At 37.3% G+C, this 25688-nt stretch overlaps 1 pseudogene; it reads right to left on the bottom strand.

The window, feature by feature from the left end:
* Nucleotides 1–1881: 1881 nt before the first annotated feature.
* Nucleotides 1882–21543, bottom strand: LOC120254662 (annotated as a pseudogene).
* Between the last annotated feature and the right edge of the window lie 4145 nt (nucleotides 21544–25688).

Here is a 25688-nt window from a genome sequence, read left to right as displayed (position 1 = left end):
CCTTTCATGAAACTGCTTATTATCTCTAATCCTCTAATCGTGAATTCGTCTGATTTTCTCTTTATATAGTCGTGAATTTTCATAAGCATTAAATCGATGTTCTTCTAGCTCAGATAGTTGGTACTTTCATTTTTTCTGTGCATCATCCAGATTCAAATTTAAGAACTTGATTACCCAATACAACCTATGCTCCAGTTCCAATGGTAGATGACATGCCTTTCCTTAACCTAGTCGATATGGTGCGTAACCTATAGAGGTTTTATATGCCGTTCAGTAGGCCCAGAGTGTATCATCTAACCATTTTAAACAGTCATGTTTATTGTAATATGCAATCTTCTCCAAGATCCTCTTTAATTCACTATTGGTGACTTCAACTTGACTACTTGTTTGAGGGTGGTATGCAGTAGTAATCTGATGATGTACCCCAAATTTCTTCATCACTTTCTGGAACTGGGCATTGCAAAAATGGGTCCCCCTGTCACTTATGATAGCTATGGGGGCACCAAATCGGGAAAACAATTTCTTCAAAAACTTCACAACCACGCGAGCATTCTTTGATGGGAGTGCATGTGCTTCTGCCCACTTGAAAACATAATCGACAGCCACCAATACAAACCAGTTTCCATTTTAGTTTGTCTCGGAGAAGTTTCCTCTCCATTGACATTGGTCACAGGTTTGGACAAAATTGCGGGCATTTGCAAAAAGAGTCAGCCAGAAAAACCCTTATTCCAATACGTTTCCAGGCGTACGACTTGCACTAAAGTGGTCACCCACAGGTCCATCATGGTAATGCCTCAGGAGTTCCCATCCCTCAGTATGCGAAACACAACGCCGCATCATTTGGTTAGCACAGAACTTATACAAGTAAGGGTCCTCCCAAAAGTAGTATTTAGCATCCGATAGCAATTTCTTCTTTTGCTAATAGGAAAAATTGGAAGGGATGAATCTTCCGGCCAGGTAGTTCGCGAGATCAACAAACCAGGGGTGATCAAAGTCTTGAGCAAATTCTGAGTGGATTGCAAGCATAGGTTATCTAAAAAGACATTGCTGATGTTTATGCATTGCTCATCAATGTCCTCAGTACAAGGCAGACGCGAAAGATGGTCCGCCACCACATTCTCAGACCCTTTCTTATCCTAAATCTTTATGTCAAACTCTTGCAGCAGAAGAATCCATCTGATCAGTCTGGGCTTCGGATTAGTCTTAGTGAGAAGGCATCTGATTGCAAAATGATCAGTAAACACTGTGACTTTAGACAAGACCAACTATGATCTGAATTTGTCAGAGGCATAGACGATAGCAAGTAATTCTTTTTCTGTGGTGGTGCAATTTCCTTGAGATGATGTCAATGTCTTGCTTGCATAATAAATTGGATGGAATTTCTTGCCATATCGTTGTCCTAGCATGGTTCCCACTACCCAATCACTAGCATCACACATAAGTTCGAAGGGATGCTCCCAATCAGGAGACTTTACATTTGGGACATCAAGAAGTTTTTCATTCATGGTTTGAGAAGTAAGCAAGCAGTCTTGATTGAAATTGAATAGTGTGTCCTTTTACAAAATATTTGTCAATGGTTTTGATATTTTTGAGAAATCAAACTGTGGACATCCTTGGTGGATTTAGGGGGAGTTTTCCGATAGCATGAAGTTTGGCCTTGTCTACCTCAATCCCTTCATGAGAAATTTTATGCCCTAAGATGATTACTTCTTTCACCATGAAGTGGCATTTCTCCTAGTTTAATACCAAATTTGTTTCCTCGCACCCCTGGTAAGGACATGGCTCAAGTTCTCTAAACACCCATCAAAAGAGTCCCCGAAACTGAGAAGTCATCCATAAATACTTCCATGAAGTCTTCAATAAATTCATTAAAAATTGATATCATGCACCTCTGGAATGTTGTAGGGCCATTGCATAAACCAAACAGCATCTTCTATAGGCAAAAGTACCAAAGGTGCAAATGAATGTAGTTTTCTCTTGATCTTCAGCAGTAAAATGAATCTGAAGGTAACCGGACATCCCATCAAGAAAACAGCAATATTGGTGTCCAGCCAACTGTTCCAACATCCGATCAATAAAGGGTAAATGGAAATGATCCTTGCGGGTGACGTCATTCAACTTTCGATAATCAATGCCAACACGTCACCCTATAATTGTACGAGTGAGAATCAATTCATTGTGGTCATTCGTAATTACTGTCATCCCACCTTTCTTTGGTACAACCTGAGTAGGGCTCACCCAAGGACTATCCGAGATTGGATAAATTATTCCTGCGTCTAAAAGTTTCTTTACCTCTTTTTTTACCACCTCCATCATGTTTGGATTCAAACGTCGTTGAGGTTGAATCTTGGGCTTGATATTTTCTTCCATCAAGATCTTGTGTGCACAGAAATAAGGATAAATTACCTTTATATCCGAAATGCTCCAAGCGATAGCCCCTTATGCTCTTGTAACATTTCTACCAGTCTCCCCTTTTGGGATACATCAAGTGTAGAAGAGATGATAACAGGTGAAAATGGGTCCCCATTCAAGAATGCATATTCCAGATGAGCGGTGAGATCCTTAAGCTCCATCCCTACAGTTGGCTGCTCTATTGGTTCAATGACTATGTCATCTGATTCCATCCTTACAGAGTTTGTACTGATAGCACACACATTCTGGTTGCAGGAATTTGTCAGAGAGTTGTTTCCCCCACTGGCCTTGTCACATGTGAACTTTGCGAATAGCGTGTTGACCACCCATTTGGCTAGTATGGGCGAATGCTGAACACATCCCTCACGCTACAGATCTCGGCATGAATGAATCTTCCCCATTGTGCCATCTGCTCACAAAAATTTGACACCATTTCGGACAACTCATGCCGCATACTAGGAGGATTATGGTAGTCAATTGTATCACTGACATCTTGATATTCTTTTCAGGGCATTTAAAAGATCCTTCATCACGAATATCTGTAAAAAAGAAAAAAAAATCAAAATATATACAAAAAGATTAGTCTGAGCGGGAGAAAAATTAGAGTACTTATCAACCATAAGGTTTATAAATGTCACTACAAAACCAAAATGATGAAGGAGATAAGTACAACTATGCACACAGTAAACAAACTAGAACACCAGATTATAAGCTTTCTTAATAGTTGCCAGTCCACGGCAACAGCGTCAAAAACTTGATGTGTTCTTCGCAAGTGCACAGGTCACACACAAGTAATATAATGGTACCTCGCGAGGGGTAGGGTTGTTGAACCTCAGGGACTGGACTAAAAATACTCGCTTAACACTAATCTCTAGTGATAAATGAATAGGTGATGGAATTAAGAAAAATAAAAGAGTAATTGGAAGAAAAAAGGAAGAGAGGAAAAAGTGGAGATAAAGACAATTGGATTGAGTGTTGATGGAAGAGAGCAATGCCCCGGGATGTTCCCTCTGGACTCGTTAATGCTCACTCACTCTCCAGGTTTACCAGGTACATTCTTGGGTTCTAGTGTGTGCTCAAAAGCAATGCAGCATCTATGGTTCTCAAATACACAAAGTTTTGCTTAGGTAACTATGGGTTTATACACATCGAGTTTTACCTAAGCAACTGTGCAGATCAAACAAATCAAGTTATACCAACACAAGATTAAACACAAGAACCAAAAGAACTCCGTAAATCATAAAGAGTAAAAGTGTTTAAGCATCCAAAGTACAAAGTTCCCACCCCCGGGGCACCGTGGCCGGTTAGCCCCTCATGGGTGGGTACAACATGGAGGAGATAAGACTAGATCTAAAGAAAGAAGACATGGCTCCCTTCTCTTTAAGATTTGCCTCCAATGTCGAGCTCATTGTGCTAGCACCACTTCCCTTGTGCCACCAACTCGTTCCTTTATGCCTTAGAAAGTGTGGATAAGCTTGATCTTCGCCCTCATCAAAGTCCTCCGGTGGAGAAGAAGATCTCCAAACAAAGATGATGAAGAAACCCTAAAAGCTGGAGTTAAAAAGAGGGATTTTGGGCTCGACACGGTTTGTGCACGATCTTGTCCAGACCATGTCATGTAAGGAGGAAGTTGAGTGCAATGGAGTGTCTCTGCCTAGAAAGTTCCATGGAAGGCACACGATCGTGCCCCGACCGTGCAATGCTGTAACACAGTCGTGTCAGGGGCGCCTAGCACGTGTCAACAATTTTTCAATAAAATCGCCCCTGGCCTAGGATTTTTGAAGGCATGGACACGATCGTGTCCAAACCGTATCAAGCTTGAAGTGTCCTTCTACATGGAATTCTTGCTGGATGACATTGGGTTGAGAACTTCAAAGGGTGTGACACGAGTGTGTCCAGCCCGTGTCAAGCTTGAATACTTAAACTTCTTTGAAATATCTCCTTGTTTTCTTCCTGAATTCACTCCAAATTGTATTGGGACCCTTATTTCTTCACATATAACAAATATACCCATAATAGCACTGCTCGTGTATAAAAGTGAACTTGAAAACAAGTAAAATGATGAATTTAGGGTATGAAAACATGTATGCAAAGTGCACTCATCACTTACGATCGTAAGTCAAGTCCGTAATATCTTTTGTTTGTGTTACGGTCCAACATATGACTGTAAGCACTAGACCATAAGCTTTTCTGTGTTGTCTCTTGAGACTGCCATTGTGAGCGTAAGCTATGGTTGTAAACTCCTCTAAGCCTTACCCGTAAGGTTCTACCTCCAATACGATTGAGAAAGGGGTTTTTGTGTTTATATTCATTCTCTTCATTTCTTGTAAGTTGGATGATTGTCCTCCATTAATATATGGCTAATTTCTTATATGTTTGGGCATAGTTGAACTTTTGGATTTATCTTTTGACATTGGTTATGGATTTATGTGATTTACTTGTTTTGTTTATTGTAATCCATGTTATTTGAATCTAATTACATGTTTAAATGCTTGATTGATATTGTGGCGAAAACCCTAGTTATCATACTCAGTGTGCTTTGTGATGAGTATAAATACACACCTAACATAGGCATACCATGATTAGAGAGAATTGTGAGTAAACCTAAAAATAGGCTACTTTGGAGACGGCGTCTTCCTCAATTGTCCTGAGTGAGTTAATGAGTATTTCTATGCTCTTTGCAATCATGTGAAATATATTTTAGGAGAAATCACATTTTAATTATGTATTCAGATGAGGGTAATCTCTCCTCATAAGAGAGATTACCTATTTAAGAAATTTTTGGTAATTCAAATTGTGGTTTCACTGAGTGTTAATGCGATTGTGTAGATGACTGCATCAACTCTACATCGATTTAGTTACTCTTCAACCTTAAAAGAGGGGTTTAGTATGATTTAGGAAACCTCTTGGTTCAAATGGGATTGCATTAGATCCTCCTATGATCGCATTAAGTATCGGGAAATCTTTCATTAGGATCAATACTCAATGCCTAGGTCCAATCCTAAACATTGGAGGGGTACAAAATACCGGAATCCCTTGGTATATTCGTGCATGGGTCCCTTTCAAATTAAGTGAATCTAATACAAGGATGTATCCCGCACATTCAAGCACAACCTAAAAATCGAACAGCAGAGTTCTCATGCAATCTAATACATCAATGAGCACAAAGCTTGAACCATAAACCAAACCAAATTCATTAAAAATAATCAAAGCATCCAAACAAGGAAGTTTATCCCAAGGTTCACTGCCATTTGGTGACCTTGGGGTTTAGCCATCCATACAAACAAATACAATGATCAAAGTGATGGAAACAACTAAAACATGTGTAATAACACTTCCTCAAACACAAGCAAGATGGCGAGCCGGATCACGTGGAAGGCTTCCACGTACGGCGCAATGGGGTGGCTTCCCTCATCGTCTTCAAGTTTTCCCAATATGAGAATGATGAAGGATCTTGCTAAGATGATGTTCTCCACTTGATTTCCACCTCAAATCTACCTCAAATATGGTTCTCCTTCTTCAATTTTACCTTAGATAGTTGGAGCCCCAAAAGCAAATCAAAAGTTCCCTTCAAGAATGCCCTAGGAGTGACATAAATCCTTCTCAGGTTTACTTCAAGGCCTGCCTTGTGAGTACAATGATGCCCGCAAGGCCCTCAGGATTTTTGCCAAAATTTCAAATAAACTTATTACAATAATCTTACTATAATAATTCCTGCTGCAATACCGGTCTGAGAATCTTTAGCTATCTTGTAGACATCCTTGCTAGCTTAAGGTTGCCCGCAAGGAGAACCCGAGGCCTTGCCATTTTTTCAACCCTTCGTGCTACAATACTTGCTACAGTGTTGCTGTAGTGCCCGGGGCCCTAAAACGCGTTTTTGGTGATGATTTGTTCCTAAGTTACTTTCTCAAGCTCACCTTGGCTTCTTAAAGGCCTGCAACACAAATAAAACCAATTAAACTACAAAAAAAAACATTGATCCAGAAATATATAAATGAATATTATCGAACTTATATGTATAAAATACATACATTTTGGCACTTATCAGACTCATTCCTCTTCTCACCATTACATTTCCCCAAAAACTAGAATCAGCTTTGTTCTGATTATTTATTGACTAATCATCTGTTACTCTTCTAATAGTTGAAACCAAAATTAGGATTTAATTTTGGTTAAATTGATCCTACATTTTCTTGTATCAAGTATGTTATAAGAATAGCTTGCAAGTCTCATTCTGTGGTGTGTTTCCTTTGTGTGTGTGTTTTATTTCATTTTGTTTATTTATGTTAACTTGTCTATGGTTGATGGCATCATTTTTTTTGTTTATATGTGATTTGAAATGCATCCATTTGATCTTCTGAGTTCAAGTAAACTTTGTTATAGTGTTTGCATGGCTGTGACTAGAATTTAGATAGTCAAATCTCATAACTTTGATTTATTTTTTTGTAATTTTGTCCTCTATTGTTTAAACCACTTATTTTATAATTTTAGTATGTGTGGACTTGGGTTCTCTTTGTTGTTTAAAGATGTTCTAAATAAGTTGGCTTGGTACTTTGTTATTTCCTTTTTTCACCAGGAAAATTAAAATAGAAGTGCACTCCATGCATGAATGAAGTGAATAACTTGAAGGAAAAAAAAACAACAGACACTTCTTAAAAATAAAAACCATATGATTTTTATTATTTATTATTTTTACTTTTTTAAAGTGAAATATATCCCAATATTTTGAAAAGTAAAAATTCTAAATACATGGCGGTTCACCATGGTTGTTGCTAGACACTGTTGTTGAATAATGGGCTTTTCTGTAAGGCTCCAGCATATAGGCCTCTTACTTCATCCTGTCCCACATAGGCTCTCATTCCATCAACCACATTTTCTAGGGTTTTTTTGTTTCTTTCTCCCGAAACCTCATCGAGTCGTCTAGAAAGTGAAAACAAGAGCTTGACCTCGAAGAGGAGGAAGAAGAAGAAGAATGAGCATCCATTCCCATCGTCACTCCTTTTAGCGACGACGATGAGAATGACAATGGGGTTGTGAAATCGGAGGTCGAGGTGCGCAGGGATTGCCCTTTAATTGGATACCATCAACCGATCAGTAATGTCATCACCAGAATCCCCATCCTGTTTGTTGTTCTTGTTGATTGATTGATTGATTTAGCTATCTTCTAATGTTGCATGTCTTGGATTTTGATTTCAAGAAATTTTGCTCGGTTTCCCTGTCTAATTCGAATGTCTATGCTTGTTTAGTATGTGGCAAGTACTACTAAGGTAGAGGTTTGAATTCTCATGCGTATTCTATTAACTGGTGTGAGAATGTCTAGTTTTCTTGCGAGCATTCATGTAGGTGTAAGGTTGCCCCCAAGGAGAACCCAAGCCCTTGACATTTCTTCAACCCTTCTTGCTATAGTTGCATTGCCCGGGGCCATGAAACGCCATTTTCATTGGTGATTTCTTCCTAAATTGCGTTCTCGAGCTCGTCTTGGGTTCTTAAAGGCCTGCAACAAAAATAAAAATAATTAAACCACAAAAAAGAACATCGATCCAACAAAATATAAATGAACTTTACTGAACTTATGCGTATAAAATACATATATTTTGGCACTTATCAAACTCATTCTTCTTCTCACCATTACAGTTCCCCGAACACTAGAATCAGCTTTGTTCCACTTATTTATTGACTAATTATCTCTTACTCTTCTAATAATTGAAACCAAAATCAAGAATTAATTTTGGTTAAATTGATCCTACTTTTGTTTGTATCAAGTCAGTTATAAGAATAGCTTGCGAGACTCATTCTTTGTTGTTTTTTCCCTTGTTTGTGTGTTTTATTTTATTTTATTTATTTATGTTAACTTGTCTACCCTTGATGATATCATTTTGCCTGTTTATCTGTGATTTTCACTTCATCCATTTGATCTTCTAAGTTCATGTAAAATTTGTTACATTGTTTACATGGTTGTGACTAGAATTTAGACAGTCAAATCTCATACCTTTTTATTGATTTTGTTTGTAATTTTGTCCCCGCTATTTAAACCACTTATTTTATAATTTTAGTATGTGTGGACTTGGGTTCTATTGGTTGTTTGAAGGTGTTCTAAATAAGTTAGCTTAGCATTTTATTATTTCCTTTTCTCACCAGGAAAATTAAAATGGAAGTGTACTCTGTGCATGAATGAAGTGAGTAACTTGAAGAAAAAAACAACAAACACTTCTTAAAAATAAAAACCATATGATTTTTATTATTTATTTATTTTTACTTTTTTAAAGTGAAACATACCCCAATATTTTGGAAAGTAAAAATTCTAAATACATGGCGGTTCACCATGGTTGCTGCTAGACACTATTGTTGGATGATGGGATTTTCTATAAGGCTCCAGCACATAGGCCTCTTACTTCAGCCTGTCCCATATAGCCGTTCTTTCTCCATCAATATTATTTTCTAGTGATTTTCATTTCCTTCTCCCAAATCCTCATAGAGTCATCTAAAAAGCGAAAATCAAAGCTTGACCTAGAAGAGGAGGAAGAAGAAGAAGAATAATGAGCATCCATTCCCATCCTCACCCCTTATAGCGACAACAATGAGAATGACAATGGAGTTGCGAAATCAAAGGCAATGGCAGAGGAAGAGGAGGAGGTAGGGTTTCAAAAGCCGGGGATGCTGTGGCAACACCAGGTCAAGGTCCACCAGGACTACCCTTTACTTGCATACCATCAATCGATAGGTAATCTTATCACAGGAATCCCCATCCTATTTGTTGTTCTTGTTGATTAATTGATTGATTTAGCTATCTTCTGATGTTCCATGTCTTGGACTTTGATTTCGAGAAATTTTGCTCGGTTTCCCTGTCTAATTTGAATGTCTATGCTTGTTTAGCGTGTGGCAATTACTACCAAGGTAGAGGTTTGAATTCTCATGCGTATTCTATTAACTAGTGTGAGAATCTCCAGCTATCTTCAACCCAAGCGCATGAGAACCCTTGTGCTTGTAAGTTGCCCCTAATGAGAACCCAAGCGCATGAAATTTCTTCAACCCTTCGTGCTACAACTGCATTGCTCGGGGCCGTGAAACACTGTTTTCGTTAGCGATTTCTTCCTAAATTACATTCTTGAGCTCACCTTGGCTTCTTAAATACAACAAAAATAAAACCAATTAAACCACAAAAAGAATATTGATCCAACAAAATATAAATAAATTTTACCAAACTTATACATATAAAATACATGTATTTTGGCACTTATCAGACTCATTCTTCTTCTCATCATTACAGTTCCCCAAACACTAGAATTAGTTTTTTTCCACTTATTTATTAACTAATCATCTCTTTCTTTTCTAATAGTTGAAACCAAAATCAAGATTTAATTTTGGTTAAATTGATCCTACTTTTGTTTGTATCAAGTCAGCTATAAGAATAACTTGCAAGTCTCATTCTTTGGTGTTTTTCCTTTGTGTGTGTGTTTTATTTTATTTTATTTATTTACGTTAACTTGTCTGTCCTTGATGATATCATTTTGCCTGTTTATCTGTGATTTGCACTTCATCCATTTGATCTTCTGAGTTCATGTAAAATTTGTTACAGTGAGTAAGTGGCTGTGATTGGAATTTAGACAGTCAAATCTCATACCTTTTGATACATTTTTTTTGTAATTTTGTCCCTACAGTTTAAACTACTTATTTTATAATTTTAGTATGTGTGGAGTTGGATTCTCTTTATTGTTTGAAGATGTTCTAAATAAGTTGTCTTGGTATTTTGTTATTTCCTTTTTTTCACAAGGAAAATTAAAATAGAAGTGCACTCTGGGCATGAATGAAGTGAGTAATTTGAAGAAAAAAATAAAAGACACTTCTTAAAAATAAAAACCATATGATTTTTATTATTTATTTATTTTATTTTTTTAAAGCGAAACATATCCCAATATTTTGGAAAGTAAAAATTTTAAATACATGGTAGTTCACCATGGCTGCTGGCTAAACACTGTTGTTGGATGATGGGCTTTTTCTATAAGGCTCCAGCCCATAGGCCTCTTACTTCAGCCTGGCCCATATAGACTTTCTCTCTCCATCAACCTCAATTTCTAGGGTTTTTCATTTCCTCTTCACGAACCCTCATGGAGTCCTCTAGAAAGCTAACACCAGAGCTTACCCATTGAAGAAGAAGAAGAAGAAGAAGAAGATCAAGTATCCATTCCCGTCCTCTCCCCTTATAGCAGTGACGATGAGAATGACAATGGATGATGGGCTTTTCTATAAGGCTCCAGCCCATAGGCCTCTTACTTCAGCCTGGCCCATATAGCCTTTCTCTCTCCATTGATCTCATTTTCTAGGGTTTTTTTTCCTCTCCCCAAATCCTCATGGAGTCATCTAGAAAGCGAAAACCACCGCTAAACCTCAAGGAGGAAGAAGAAGAAGAAGAAGAAGTAGAAGAATGAGCATTCATTCCCATCCTAGCCCCTTATAGTGATGACGATGAGAATGACAATGGAGTTGCGGAATCGGAGACGGTGATAGACGAAGAGGAGGAGGTAGGGTTTCAAAAGGTGGCGGTGTCTCGGCGATGCCAGATTGAGGCCCGTCGGCACTGCTCTTACTTGGATACTGTCAACCAGTAAGTAATCTTATCACTAGAATCCCCATCCTATTTGTTGTTCTTGTTGATTGATTGATTGATTGATTAAGCTATCTTCTGAGGTTGCAGGTCTTGGACTTCGATTTCAAGAAATTTTGCCCGATTTTCCTATCTAGTTTCAATGTCTATGCTTGTTTAGTATGTTGTAAGCACTACCAAGGTACAGGTTTGAATTCTCATGTGTATTCTAGTAACCATTGTGAGAATCACCAGCTATCTTGTGGGCATCATTGCGGGCATAAGGTTGCCTACAAGGAAGACCCAAGGCCTTGTCATTTCTTCAACTCTTTGTGCTACAATGCTTGTTGCAGTGCCCATGGCCCTGAAATGCCGTTTTCATTGCCGATTTCTTCCTAAATTGCATTCTTGAGCTCGCCTTAGCTTCTTAAAGGCCTGTAACGCAAATAAAACCAATTAAACCATAAATAAACATCGATCAAAAAAATATAAATAATCGGAACAAAGCTAATTCTAGTGTTTGGGGAACTATAATGGTGAGAAGAAGAATGAGTCTGATAAGTGCCAAAATGTATCTATTTTATACTCTTCTAATAGTTGAAACCAAAATCAAGATTTAATTTTGGTTAAATTGATTCTAGTTTTGTTTGTATCAAGTATGTTATAAGAATAGCTTGCAAGTCTCATTCTGTGGTGTTTTTCCTTTGTGTGTGTTTTATTTTATTTTACTTATTTATGTTAACTTTTCTGCACTTGATGATATCATTTTTCCTGTTTATCTGTGATTTTCACTTCATCCATTTGATCTTCTGAGTTCATGTAAAATTTGTTACAGTGTTTACATGGCTGTAACTGGAATCTAGACAGTTAAATCTCATACCTTTTGGTTGATGTTTTTTTTGTAATTTTGTCCCCACAGCTTAAAACAATTATTTTATAATTTTAGTATGTGTGGACTTGGGTTCTCTTTGTTATTTGAAGTTGTTCTAAATAAGTTGGCTTGATATTTTGTTATTTCCTTTTTTCACCCGAAAAATTAAAATAGAAGTGCACTCTACACATGAATGAGGTGACTATCTGATAAGAGCCTAAATGTATGTATTTATATGTTGGTTTTGTATATGCTCGCATGCTATTTTAGATTAATCAGTGCTCATTTTTCGCCTAAATTGGTTATTTTCTTGTTGCATGCCTCAAATAAGCTAAATTGAGCTCGAGAACGCAATTGGGGTGAAATCAGCACTAAAATTGTGTTTTTGAAGCAAGAACACTGTTGCGGCGCTGTAGCAAGGAACTGGGTTCCTACATGGATTAGGCTGTAAACCTCGCGGACACTGCGCGCCCACGCACCGCCCGCGTGACCCGCTGGAGAATTCAGAGCCAGTTACTCTAGATGATTCACTGTAGCTGAGCACTGTAGCACAGACCCAGGTTTTTGAGAAAGGAAAGACAGTGAGCCACGCGGGCGCGGCGCGGCGCGGCCCGCGCACAGGCCGAGTGACTCGGGGGCTGATGATTTTTTATGTAAAGCTAGGGCTTGTTTTTGGGGACTACATTATCTTTTTCTTTCTCCATCATCATATCTCCTTCATATATTGGAGGCTCTCGGCGGGGGCAACTTCCTCGATTCCACCCTTGAGAAGCTTGGAGACGACGAGGGAAGCCACCCCTATTGCGGCGTTCGTGGAAGACATCCACGGCCTTCCTCTTCCTCCTCTTGTTCTCATTGTTTGAGGGAGATTTTGCATGCATTTATTAGTTGTTTTCATGAGCCTATCTTGTATAGTTTCTTATATGGACGGCTAAACCCCAAGGTCACCGAATGTCGGTGAACCTTGGGGTGAACTTGTGTTGTTGAATGCTTTGATTTGCTTAATGCATGTGGTTTGTTCATGGTTTAAGCTTGGTGCACTTTTATGTGTTGATCTTGCATGAGAACTCTGTATTTCAACTTCTAGGTTGTACTCGATGCTTGACCATCACCCTTGTACTAGACACACTTTGCTTATTGGGGATGTATGTATGAGCATGCCGTGACCATCGGGTGTTTCATACCCTTCCAACCATTAGGGCTGGACCTAGGTTGAGTTTCGGCCCTAATTCGAGATTTCCCTGTGCAAATTGCAATCATAGGAGGATTTGGACGGAAGAGATTCCATGCCAATACTTGTATGGGATTAGGGATCATCACCGTGACCATCGGGATGATCTATCTCTAGATCTCTCTTGGCCTGAACCACCACGTGCTTAGCATTTCTAGCATTCTTCTAACCCTTAGTAACCCCGGGGGAATCCACATCCTTAACCTCCCTCACTTCTTGATTTTCACCTTCTCAATCGATCTTTTCACAATTACTTGCTTAGTTTTACTTTTGTTAATAGCTTTAAGCATTAAGTGATTTGTAGGTTAGACAACGAGTGAAAAGGAAGTAAGAGTAGCTCCTTGGGCCTAGGGAATACGACCCTCTCGTGCTCGCACTAGAGGTATTACTTGACGACCCCGTGCACTTGCGGGAAGCTCATCAGTAACTTGATAAAAAAAAATAAGACACTTCTTAAAAATAAAAACCATATGATTTTTATTATTTATTTATTTTTATTCTTTTAAATCAAAAATATATCCCAATATTTTGGAAAGTAAAAAAATTCTAAATACATGGTGGTTCACCATGGTCACTGGCTAGACACTGTTGTTCAATGACGGGTTATTCTATAAGGCTCCGACTCATAGGCCATTAAATGCAAATTTCTATGTGGGTTTTTCACGTATATCCTTGAACAAGCACATAATTTCAAGTATTCGTGTATTTTTTTGTGAAATAAAAATTTGATTTTCTTGTGTGCCTTACAAAAATATTTTTTTGTTTTTTTACCTATATGTAAAAAAATAAAAAAGCTAAAGAAATAGAGGAAAAAAATTATCCGTTGTCAGATTATTTGATTTCCTATCTAATTATGAGAAAAATAGAGAGTTTTTTTGTTACATTGGTCAAAACTACATTGGTCTGTTTTGCACATTCGAAAAGATCTTTAATACCATTGTGAACATTAACATACCAGTCTGCTTCACAACAAGCATAAAAGAAATTGAAGATCTGCAAAAAATGCATTCTGTAACTTGAAGAAACTATAATATTTTATGGCAAGATGATCTATGTACATTTAGAAAAAGAAAGGTAACATCAGCATAATACAATCATGTGAAATTATATTTTCTCCATAACAACTTCAAGAAAAAGTTACAACACACTCAACATGAGATTAAGCATTGGATATGTAATGGCAAAAAAAAACACAGTTTCAAAGACATTGATAAACAAAAGGTAAACTATGTGTAGTGCAAACCTGTGGGATGATATTTATCGCCATGGCATCTTTAAAAAGTGGGGGTGGAGGCAAGTCTAGACCAAGCATTAAAAATGGCACTGTAGATGTTTCCTTTACAACACCATTTGTACCCTCATCATTTGCAGTGGCCATTTTGTTCTGCTTCTTAATGATTTCTTTCTTCTCCATAAGTGGTTTCTTCTAGATTTCTTTCACAAGCTCCAGTTCACCCTGAATAATACATAATAACTCATCTGACAAACCCAATAGAATCACATCACAGGGCAAGGAAGAACACACAACAAGAAGAATTTTAATACCTAAAAGTAGTCATGGATGATGCTCTTGTTCTTCTTCTTGGAATGCCTAAGTTTCAAATGTAGTGTATTCAATAACCAAGACATGAATTCAACCGGATCAGATTGCATCCCGATTTGGAACCTTTTATCAATAGCTTTCATTACTACTTGCAAAAACTCATGGGGGCTCACCTGCAAATAAACGAAGTTTGATAACTATTCCATACAAAGCATGAAAGGAAGGGCAAGATTCGATGAATATAATTACTAAGAGACCAACCTACCGCTTGAAGTTTCGGGCATGCCAAATCTTCCGTGTAAGCTCTCCAAAACGATAGACAAGTGGAGACTTGCTCTGCTGACAATCCTCTGGAACAAGGAAAAAGTTCCTTAAAGTTCCTTGTTCCTTAAAGGCATAACACACATTAAAGATTGAATTGTTACATTCACAAAATCAGTTTCCTTGATGTTTCAAGACCAACCTGAATACCAAGTCCACATAATAAATTTCTTCAGCATATATTGCCAAAGACTAACAATAAATTTAATGAGGCTAGCATATAGGTTTAGCTACCAGCATAGGAAAGTAACGATTCAATAAGTAAAATTTACACGAATGTAAACCATAGGACATAAAATTGCAAACATAAATTGACCAATGATGAGCATTCTATACCTAGGTTCTATATCAATATATCATAGGGTTACATTTTATAAAAATAGCTCAAACACAATAGTAAAGGACTTGCCATTCCAGGAAGATAGTTGGAATCATCCAATGCTTTTGACCGTTGCCTATTTTCATCAAGATGCGAAACTTGTTCTTGAGAAAAGCGTGAAAACCAGAATACATGCAAAATTGAAGACCCCCGATAAAAAAATTCTAAATGCAAAAGCAAACAATAGAAAAAAACCTAATAGTAAAAAAATACAATTTTTCTAAATATACTCTTCATGATGCTACAAGACACAAGCTTTCCAGTAGAATTTTGTCTCTACATATCACCAATCTTTAGTATTAATGAATTATCATGTTATACCAACTTCTAACACAAAATTCAATTAGACACATCCAGAGGAAAGCATTCATTCAAATAAATGAACACAAGTAGTTCAAAGCTAAGGAGCAAAAGAAAAAGATTAAGTAGAGAAGAACAAACCTCGGGTTCAAAACATGCCAAATACCATTTAAAGAGGGGTCATTTATCTCATATCCATCAGGAAGGCAATAAGCCTTTTTAGTTTGGAGATTAATATACACATGGTGCCCAGCTTCAAGACTATGAGTATATGCATGAGAATTCAAACCTCTACCTTAGTAGTACTTGCCATAGACTAAACAAACATAGACATTCAAATTAGACAAGGAAATCGAGTAAAATTTCTAGAAGTCAAAGTCCAAGACCCGGCAACATCGAAGATAGCTAAATCAATTGATAAAGTATGTCACCATTTGAAGCTTCTAGAAGAAGCTTGAATTATCATCATCAACTTAGCTTCGAAAAAATCAGACCGCCTTTTAGCTCTCGGAAAAATCGAGCACCGCCATACTTGAAGTTTCCTCCAACCAACATTAGCTCCTATAAATTTGTGAAGAGTAGAAGCCAGGAAGCAAGCTAAAGCAACTTGAATGAGAGCTAATCAAGAGAAAGTGAGCATAGGTATCAAGAGAGAGAAGTACTGCATAGTGAGAGAAAGTGTGAGAGTGTGAGAGTGGTTTGTAAAATAAAAAAAATTATTTCAAGTAATTAATAATAGAAAAAGTTCCATACATTCTCTCTCCTCTCAACATTTCTGGTATCAGAGCCAGGTTACAGGGAAGATTCTGCCAGATCATCGATGAGTGCCCGAGCATAAGGAGTTCACCAATGTTGCAAGAAGTTTGCCAGTCGGAGTAAGTGAGGTACCGGTATTCTACCGAGGAGGCTTGCTGGAAGTCAGGTGACCCAGACATAGCAATGGAGTTCACAGGTACGACTGGTGGTTTAAAGAAATTAAATAATAATAATTACATAAATTGGAAGGCCTGCATAGAGTCCTATCTACAAGGACAGGACCTATGGGAGGTCGTAGGTGGGTCGGAAATGACTCCACCAGATGTCACTTTTGAAGAAGTGGCAGATGCTGCTGGTGATTCTAAATCAAAGGAGAAGAAGGCTCTAGCGGCAGAGAAGTCAAAAGATGAAGCTCTGCGAAAGTGGCGCATCAAGGCAGGTAAGGCGATGTTTGTTCTGAGAACAGTACGTGGAAGATGAGTTGTTGGAGTATATCGGAGATCGTTTTGCTACACCAAAAAGTTGCATGGGACACTCTTGCCACACTATTCTCCAAGAAGAATGATGCTCGTCTCCAACTACTTGAAAGTGAGCTGATGACAATCTCGCAAGGAAATATGACAATCGGTCGATTACTTCACCAAAGGTAAAATCACTATCACGTTGAGATTGCATGGTCGTCTCAAGAGAAGATCAGTGAGCAGCGAATGAGGAGGATAATTATCAATGGCCTTAAACTTGAATACAATGGCTTTATGGCTGCTGTTCGAGGCTGGCCAACACAACCAACATTGTTGGAGCTAGAGAATGAGCTCAACAAGAAGGTACGGTGTCTTCGTACTGATAATGGAAGAGAGTATCTCTCTCAAGAGTTTAATGTCTATCTCCCAAGGAGCATAGGATTCAGAGACAATCGACCGCCCCAACACCCTCACAGACAAAAATGGTGTTGCTTGAAAGGAAGAACCGGCATATAGCGTAGATATGCGTGATATGCTACATACTAAGAATGTGCCGGTGATTTTGAGAGTGAATGCATGAGAGCGGCTACCACATCATCAACCAAGCTTCCCACAAGAGAAGATGGGTTTTCTCTCTCCATTCCAAAGACTATGGAAGATCAAAACCACAGTAAGTCACTTCAATGTCTTTGGATGTGTGTGTTATGTTTTTGTACCAGATCATCTTCGTACCAAGTTCGACAAGAAGGCGAGTACGATGCATCTTTATCGAGCTATGATGATGAGAGAAAAGGATGGAGATCTCTGTGATCCGGTCGTCCGGACGCATCTACACATCCGAAATGTGGTCTTTGATGAAGCTTGACTTGGTGGCTTTCAGCAGACTCGGTTCAACCAAATATGAAGGAGACCGAGCCAATAGTCGAAGAAGCGATTACAAGACCAAGCTCAAGAGATACCAACAACAACTGAAGAAGACATAAGTCCAAGATCATCAAAGACCAAGAGCCCATGGAAGACAGGAGTTCATGGAGAAGCTGAAGAAGACTCTACAGAAGAAATGCCTCCACCTTTAAGAAGATCATCCAGGGTAAGACATCCCAATCCTAAGTATGCAAATGCTGCACTAATCATGGAAGTTGAAGAACCAACATCCTATCAAGAAGCAGTTAAAAGTGATAAATGGAAGAAAGCAATGGAGGAAGAGATAGCAGCTCTCAAGCAAAATCAGACGTGGGAGTTGGTGCCAAGGCCAGAAGAAGTAAAACCAATCTCGTGCAAGTGGGTGTATAAGGTGAAAACTCGAGCAGATGGAACAATCGAAAGGTACAAAGCTCGACTTGTGGCACGAGGATTTTCACAACAGTATGGACTAGATTATGATGAGACATTCAGTCCAGTAGCAAAGATAACAACGGTGCGAGTACTATTAGCATTAAGCGCAAGCAAAGGATGGAAAGCTTTTGGCGGATGGATGTGAAGAATGCCTTCCTACATGGAGAGCTTGATAGAGACATCTACATGGGATCAACCACAAGGATTTGAGAGCAAGGATCATCCGAGTATGTATGCAAGCTCAAGAAAGCATTATATGGCTTTAAGCAGGGCTCCAAGAGCATGGTATGGGAAAGTGCGAAATTTCTTGTACAAAGTATTTCTGGAGTTAAATAGCATTGAATTCGAGCCTATTAAATGAAGCACCGGGAGAGCAAGATAGCTTATAGTACTAGTGTATGTTGGCGACCTCATCTCGCGGGAGATCTCAGAAATCCAGTGCTGTGAGGAGAATCTTCAATGGGTTCGAGATGAGAGGAGCTTGGAAATTTGAAGCATTTTACGGGGCTCGAGTTGAGAAGACAAGGTATGTTCTATATCAACAAAATACCCAAAAGGATCTACTAGAAACATGGGATGTTGGAACCGCAAGCCACTATCTACCACCAATGGAGCCCAACATCAACTTAGATGCGAGAAAAGGAAAAGACTTGGAAAGATCCAAGGATATGGAGCCAGATAGGTAGTCTTATCTATTTAACTCTTACTAAAACTGACAGCATATCACGATCGGAGTAGCAAGTCGTTACATCTGCAAAATCCAAAAGAAACCCATTTAGGCGGTTAGTAGGATCTTTGCGATACTTAAAAGGAACCTGATTCTGGTATTCTATCTTAGAAAGGTGAAGGATGCCATGTAGCCCGGATATTGCACGTGGCCCGATTACTGTTGGGGTGTGACACGAGGCGATGGGCAGCCGGGTTATATCCCGGTTTGGGATCGAAGCGGCGATTAATAAATGAGTGCTGATAAGAGGCGACCCTAAGTATCTCTCCACCAGCTGAAATGCGAGGCGGCTATGGCGGCTGAAAGCACATGGTTGATGCAATTACTAAGAGATTACTAAAGCAAATAGAATAGATCACGCCACTTCAGCGTGATAGCAATTGATTATTGGGCGGAAAATCGATGTTTCATGCAAGGACAAAGCATATTGAGGTACACTTCACTTTCTAGAAAAGTCTTTCAAAGTGAGGTCCACATGAAGCTAATGCCCACGTAAGAGCAAGTTGTCGATATCTTCACCAGAGACTCTAAAGACAAAGAAGTTTGAAGATTTACGTGCACATTTAGGAATTCTCAGCAAAGCATCAATTCAGGAAAAGTCACATGAGGGCGAGTGATAAAAGCATGTCACCATTTGAAGCTTCTAGAAGAAGCTTGAATTATCATCATCAACTTAGCTTCCGAAAAATCGAGACCGCTTTTAGCTCTCGGAAAAATCACTGACCGCCATACTTGAAGTTTCCTCCAACCAACATTAGCTCCTATAAATTTGTGAAGAGTAGAAGCCAGGAAGCAAGCTAAAGCAACTTGAATGAGAGCTAATCAAGAGAGAGTGAGCATAGGTATCAAGAGAGAGAAGCATCGCATAGTGAGAGAAAGTGTGAGAGTGTGAGAGTGGTTTGTAAAAATATTATTTCAAGTAATTAATAATAGAAAAAGTTCCATATATTCTCTCTCCTCTCAACATCAATCAATCACTCATCAATAACAACAAACCAAATGGGGATTTTGGTGATGAGATTACTTGTTGATTGATGGTATCCAAGTAAGGGTAGTCCCGTGGACCTGAACCCTAGAGCGTGGGAGGGCATCTTCGACACTTTTTGATACCCTACGCCCCTCCCTCTTCCTCCGCCACCTCCTCCTGACCAGAACTCCATTGCCATTCTTGTGCATTGTCGCTATAAGGTGCAAGGACAAAAATAGATGCTTGTTCTTCTCCTTCTTCTTCTTCTTCTTCTTCTTCTTCTTCGAGGTTGAGCTCTGGTTGTCATTTTCTAGAGTAGTCCGAGGATCTCGCAGGGAGAGGATTTTATTTTCTAGAGGACTCGAAGATCTCGAAGATTCGGAGGAAGGGATTCTCATTTCACCCTAAAAACTGAAGATGAGGTTGATGGCAAGAGAGGCTCATGGGCCGGACGCACCATATATCAAGAATTTTAGCTTCCAAGTTATTAATTATTTTTAAAGGTATTATTTTTTATTTATTAAAATAAAAATAAAAAATGAAAATTATATGGTTTTTATTGATTTTTTTTTTCAAGTTATTCACTTCATTCGTATGCAAAGTTCATTTCTATTGTTTAATCTTCCCTCTATAGAAAAAGACAAAACAAAATACCAATCCAATTTATTTAGAACATCTTCAAACACCCAAGATAACCCCAATCCACACATACTAAAATTAAATCCTGATTTTGGTTTCAACTATTAGAAGAGTAACAGATGATTACTTAGTAAATAAGTGGAACAAAGCTAATTCTAGTGTTTGGGGAACGCTAATGGTGAGAAGAAGAATGAGTCCAATGCCAAGTGCAAGTTCAGTGGAAGGGTCTCAGATGCCTAAAAGAGGCTCATTAGTGGTAAAGTTATGTCAATCGTGCATAATTATCATCATCCAAGTCATGGCAAAAATTAACTGCATTGATGATGATGATGGTACTGACTATTTGAGCTCCTCAGCACCAATATGTTTAGTGGAGGACTAGTTACCTTGTCCATTGTAATATCGTATTCACCACCAACATGATTATTTAGTGGTGATGGATCGCTGATAGGGCTTCGCCTAGCATATAATCTAGTCAGCATTTGTCGATAACCTTCAGTAGGTAAATTGGAGGAACTTTGATTAATTTCTCCTGATGAGGGTAATTATGATGCTTCAGTATCTTGAAATTAGAAGGATTAATGCTCACATGTGGACTTGTTCATGGATAACATACAATTAATCGCATCCTTGAATCTTTCACTTTTCTCATATAGTCTTAATGAACATTTCTCAACCATCTCGTGAAGCATCATATCCATCTTCGAAAGAGCAGCAAGGTTGCAATCAATGATATGATTGTACTTGACGGTTATTTCGGTGTTTCAACGTTCAACTGAAACGGCTCCATAATGAGAGTGGTGGAGGTTTCAAGTTCCATTGTTCTAGTTAGCTCGGGTCTTCTAGGTCTATGGATCCAAAGGTGTAAAATGACCGCGATAATTGAAGATAAAGTTACTAATCCATAAGCAAAGTATTACATGAAAGATTAGGTTCATTATATATTACCTTTCCTGAAAGTTTTTTGTCATCTTCCCATATTAGATCATATGGTGGATGTTTCCTATCCACTGATGACAGCTGTAAAAACACATTTATAATTTACATAAACACTAGAAATTGTTGAAGAGCTAGAAAAATCTTGAACTCTCTTGCCAATTTATGATTGAAATGTGTTAAGAGTAAAACCTTTTTGTCTCCTTAGGAACAATAAGGACTGTGAGTTTTCGCTTGAAAGCTAAGGGATTTGTCAATGAATGCATTAGAAAGAAAATGCTTTGACTCCAAATGGAGGATCGAGACCCACCGATCAATTCATAATAATTTTTCCAAATCATGGTGTGGGTAGATCTTCATTATCAAAATGGATGTGACTACAAATGTAAACAGACTTTTGATTAGAATATTATAGGCTCATACCAATTTAGACCCTTCAGTGCAATTTTAAACTAGACCGTCATCCAATCCCTCTGCTTATAAATTGAAATCATCTTGCCAAAGAACATAATCACTTCATTGCTAAAATCAATGAGAATAAAGTTTTATTATAAGCCAACAAGTCACCTCTAGTTCATAAGTGTAGTCAAAATCATGCTCATAGTTCAAGCATAAAGCAATACTATGCCATTACTATGCTTAAATTTGAGCTTGAAGATAATTAATATCTATGCTCGGTATTTTACCATCGCTTTGATTTCTGCGTAACTTACAACCCGAGTATGAAAGTTTTCAATGGGGAGGCTCAGACTACATATTTCAAGAAATCTACTTACAAAAACCATAATAATATCCTCAAGAATGCAACGCATGTTATTAATTGTTAGAGACTAAATCTAATGATTGCCAAAATTTTAAAGATCAACGGAACTATTTGCATATGGCATGAAATCATGAGAAACAAAGGGATGTTCAAAATTAAAAACCATCGAAAGTCCGTATTCAATCAACTCCGACTCATCCATGGAGTGTTCACTTCCTGAGTTGTTCTTAGTTTTTAATGCCAACATTAACTCAAGTGGTTTTTGGTGAATCGAAAATGTTATTTACACTAGGAGTACTAAAGATGTAGGAAAATGAAAAATCAAAAATTCAACAACAATGTCTATCAACATTACCCAAAGATTATGTGCCAAAAATTAATGAAAACTCAACTTTTTAGATGTTGTATTTGTAGGAACATTCCTCTTAAAGCAAAAAGCTGGCTTCTATTTCTTCTTCAATAATTTACAAATAAATGAAACCTCTATGAAAACTCATCAAAGCTAATAATTTAACTTAATCTACCAAATCAAAGAGCTTTTCCTCTAAACATGGTCTAAAGTCGCTCTTGCAACCTTTAATTTGACATAAACAAATGTATCAAAATAATTGGTCAAAAGGTAGCAAAGGTGGATTATTTAGGAGATATACTTCTAGAAGAAGAGTATCTTTGGTTGCAATAGATCATAATTTAATGATGCTTTTCTTCCCCCACTATCTCAAGCTTTTCTTTTCATTAATCTATTAAATCATTTTGCCCACAATGAAGTCAACTATCTAAAAGACAAAAAGAAGTTCAAATGTTAGAAGAACATAAATAAAAGAGAGCAAAAATATAACACTAGAAACATTAAGGAAAAGAAATTATAAAATTGGTTTTATTTAATTTAGAAAGTCAACTGATTTTCAAGTATAAAGTAAACTAAAACAATGAAGCATCTAATATTTGATGCTTAGCTATATTGTATGCACAACAAGCGCTGCTATGTTGATCAACATTCAACCCTGTAAGCATAAGTTTTTGAAGTGATACAGACTCAAATTTATAGGTTGATAATCCATATTTACTACCTTATTCTCTAAAAAGAGCTTGAACCGAAAATAGTTCAAGGCTAGTCCAATAAAGTAGTTCATAGAATTAGTATGTCGAAAGCATGTAACTAGGGCCTCTGTATTATGGATGTAAATAATGTATCATAAATGTACTACATGTGTACCATAGGTCACCATCTTGCACATACCATTGGAGCTTTTCCACAATTTGAATATTAGCATTGTAATTTATTAGAATAGAAATTTAAAATGGATAACCATATGTTGTAAAACCTTCAAAATATGAAAACGACACCACACCAGACTAAAAGAAATATGCACACACATTAGAGAAATATAAAATTAAGTTCAAACATGATGGGATTCCACTTTGTTTTTCCAAGTCTATTGTTTAACCAGTAGAGTTGACAACTTGCATTACAGCAAATATAGAATGCTTAGATGAGTCAATGTACCATAGTAGATGCAAAGCAATCCCACTTCTAATTGGCTTTAGGGCGTACTACACTGCCCAAGTACCAAAAACATCAGGATTTAATAATTGAAAATAATTGTTAGAACATTATTGTCTTAGTTTCTACTCGAACTAGTACATTCTGCTATTATCCTTATCTAGTTAGTTTTGATCCCGATTTTGTTAGTTTGTTTGTTGGCTCCATAACTATAACTATAACTATAACTATATATATATATATATAACTTGCAACTTTCTAGGAATTTCAAGATAAGAATTTTATCTTTTATACAATAGCGATAGATACTGAATAATGTTTAGTTAAAAACCATTAGGGATGCAAACAAAACCCATTTCTCAGGCGGACTATTAGTAACACCAGTAGTACAAGTCAATTAGCATTTTGTTTATTCCTAGGTCACCGCTACTCTCCTTAAGTTTCTCTACTTTTGTGAAATGACAACCAAAAGATGTGTAGCAATTTAAAGGAGAGAAATGGTGCAAGATAAACTTTAAATTGTTTCTATAACACACATAAAATCGTAAATTAAGATACAATAAATGTGATGATTAATAATTCAATATAATGTAATAATCAATGCTCGAATCGCAGCTACACATATGTATGTATTGACTTTATTACTGTTAGCACAAGAAATTAATAAATATTTCACACTTTAGGATTGGTGGGCTTATTTATTTTTTAAACTATGAAATTAATAAACATCATAGCTAAAATTGAACCTTCCAAAGACACATTATTTCATACCTAAAAAGGGTGTTGGGTAACATATAATTAACATACCTCTATTTATAGGCTATGCTAAAGAGCTTTAGGTTCACAGACACCTTTAAAGATCCCACACAGCACCATTCAGATCTTCAAGAAGATGTGTGAATAGCCTATATGGTAAGTACTTAAGCACATTAAGTGCATACAAACGGTTAATACAATTGAAATGTTGAGACATGCTAAATGATTTAAGGATGCAACAGACTTTTGAAGGGCCGCATACCTCAATAGAACCTCCATCTTAGCTGCGAGCATCGTCAATCGCTTTGGTAATATAGACATGAGTAGAGGGTACGTCCATAATGACATCTTCAAGTGTTAACTCAAAAGATGCTTTATTTATTAAATCAAACATTCTGTGACATAATTAATAAGAAATTTGTAAAATACATTAAAGACTATTTAGAGCCCGGTAGCCTAAACAAGACAAACATGAGTAGCAAAGTCAAATGTGCACTTGGCAGCTTAATATCAATTGAAAGCTAGATCATGGATTATGGAGTATTCAGGCTGATCTCATCACAAAGACAACTACTTTCTAGATTCTTCAATTGAAAATTAATGATGATATAAGTAAAATCATAGCATAAATAAACTAATGAAATAACCATACGTTGAAAACCCAATTAAGCCAATTGATAGCGCGGCAAAAAGCATTGCTTTGCTGGTCATTCTACATCAATTTGCCACAATCATACAATCATAATATATCATCAAGCTTCTACATGATCCACAACTTTCTCTAGTAGTCTTAATTCATAAGGATTATTGCATGTATATTTCTCAGATTATTCAGTGATATAATCCCACGTGACAACCGCTCTCTAGATTTCAGCTTATAGATCAATGATGATACAAGTATAACAATAGAATAAATGAAGTAAGCAGTTGTTGAACACCTAATTAAACCATTTAATAATAGAGGTCAAAGAGATGGTATAAGGCTTCCATTATGGTGGCTTTTATAAAAAGTGTGCTTTCAACTGATGGGTTTATTATAAATTTATTCGAAAGTTGAGTTTTATCAACAAATCTAGTATTATCGCTAAGATTATAATTGACTCTATATATGATGGCAAGGATTGTATAATTTGTCTTGGCTACAATTGTGGATACATTATCAAACATTAAAGTGATCCCCAATTGTGTTTAAACAAGTTTAATTTA

Source organism: Dioscorea cayenensis, unplaced genomic scaffold (assembly GCF_009730915.1).
Source record: "Dioscorea cayenensis subsp. rotundata cultivar TDr96_F1 unplaced genomic scaffold, TDr96_F1_v2_PseudoChromosome.rev07_lg8_w22 25.fasta BLBR01000566.1, whole genome shotgun sequence".
NCBI lineage: Eukaryota > Viridiplantae > Streptophyta > Magnoliopsida > Dioscoreales > Dioscoreaceae > Dioscorea > Dioscorea cayenensis.
This window is presented reverse-complemented; position numbering and strand designations above follow the sequence as displayed.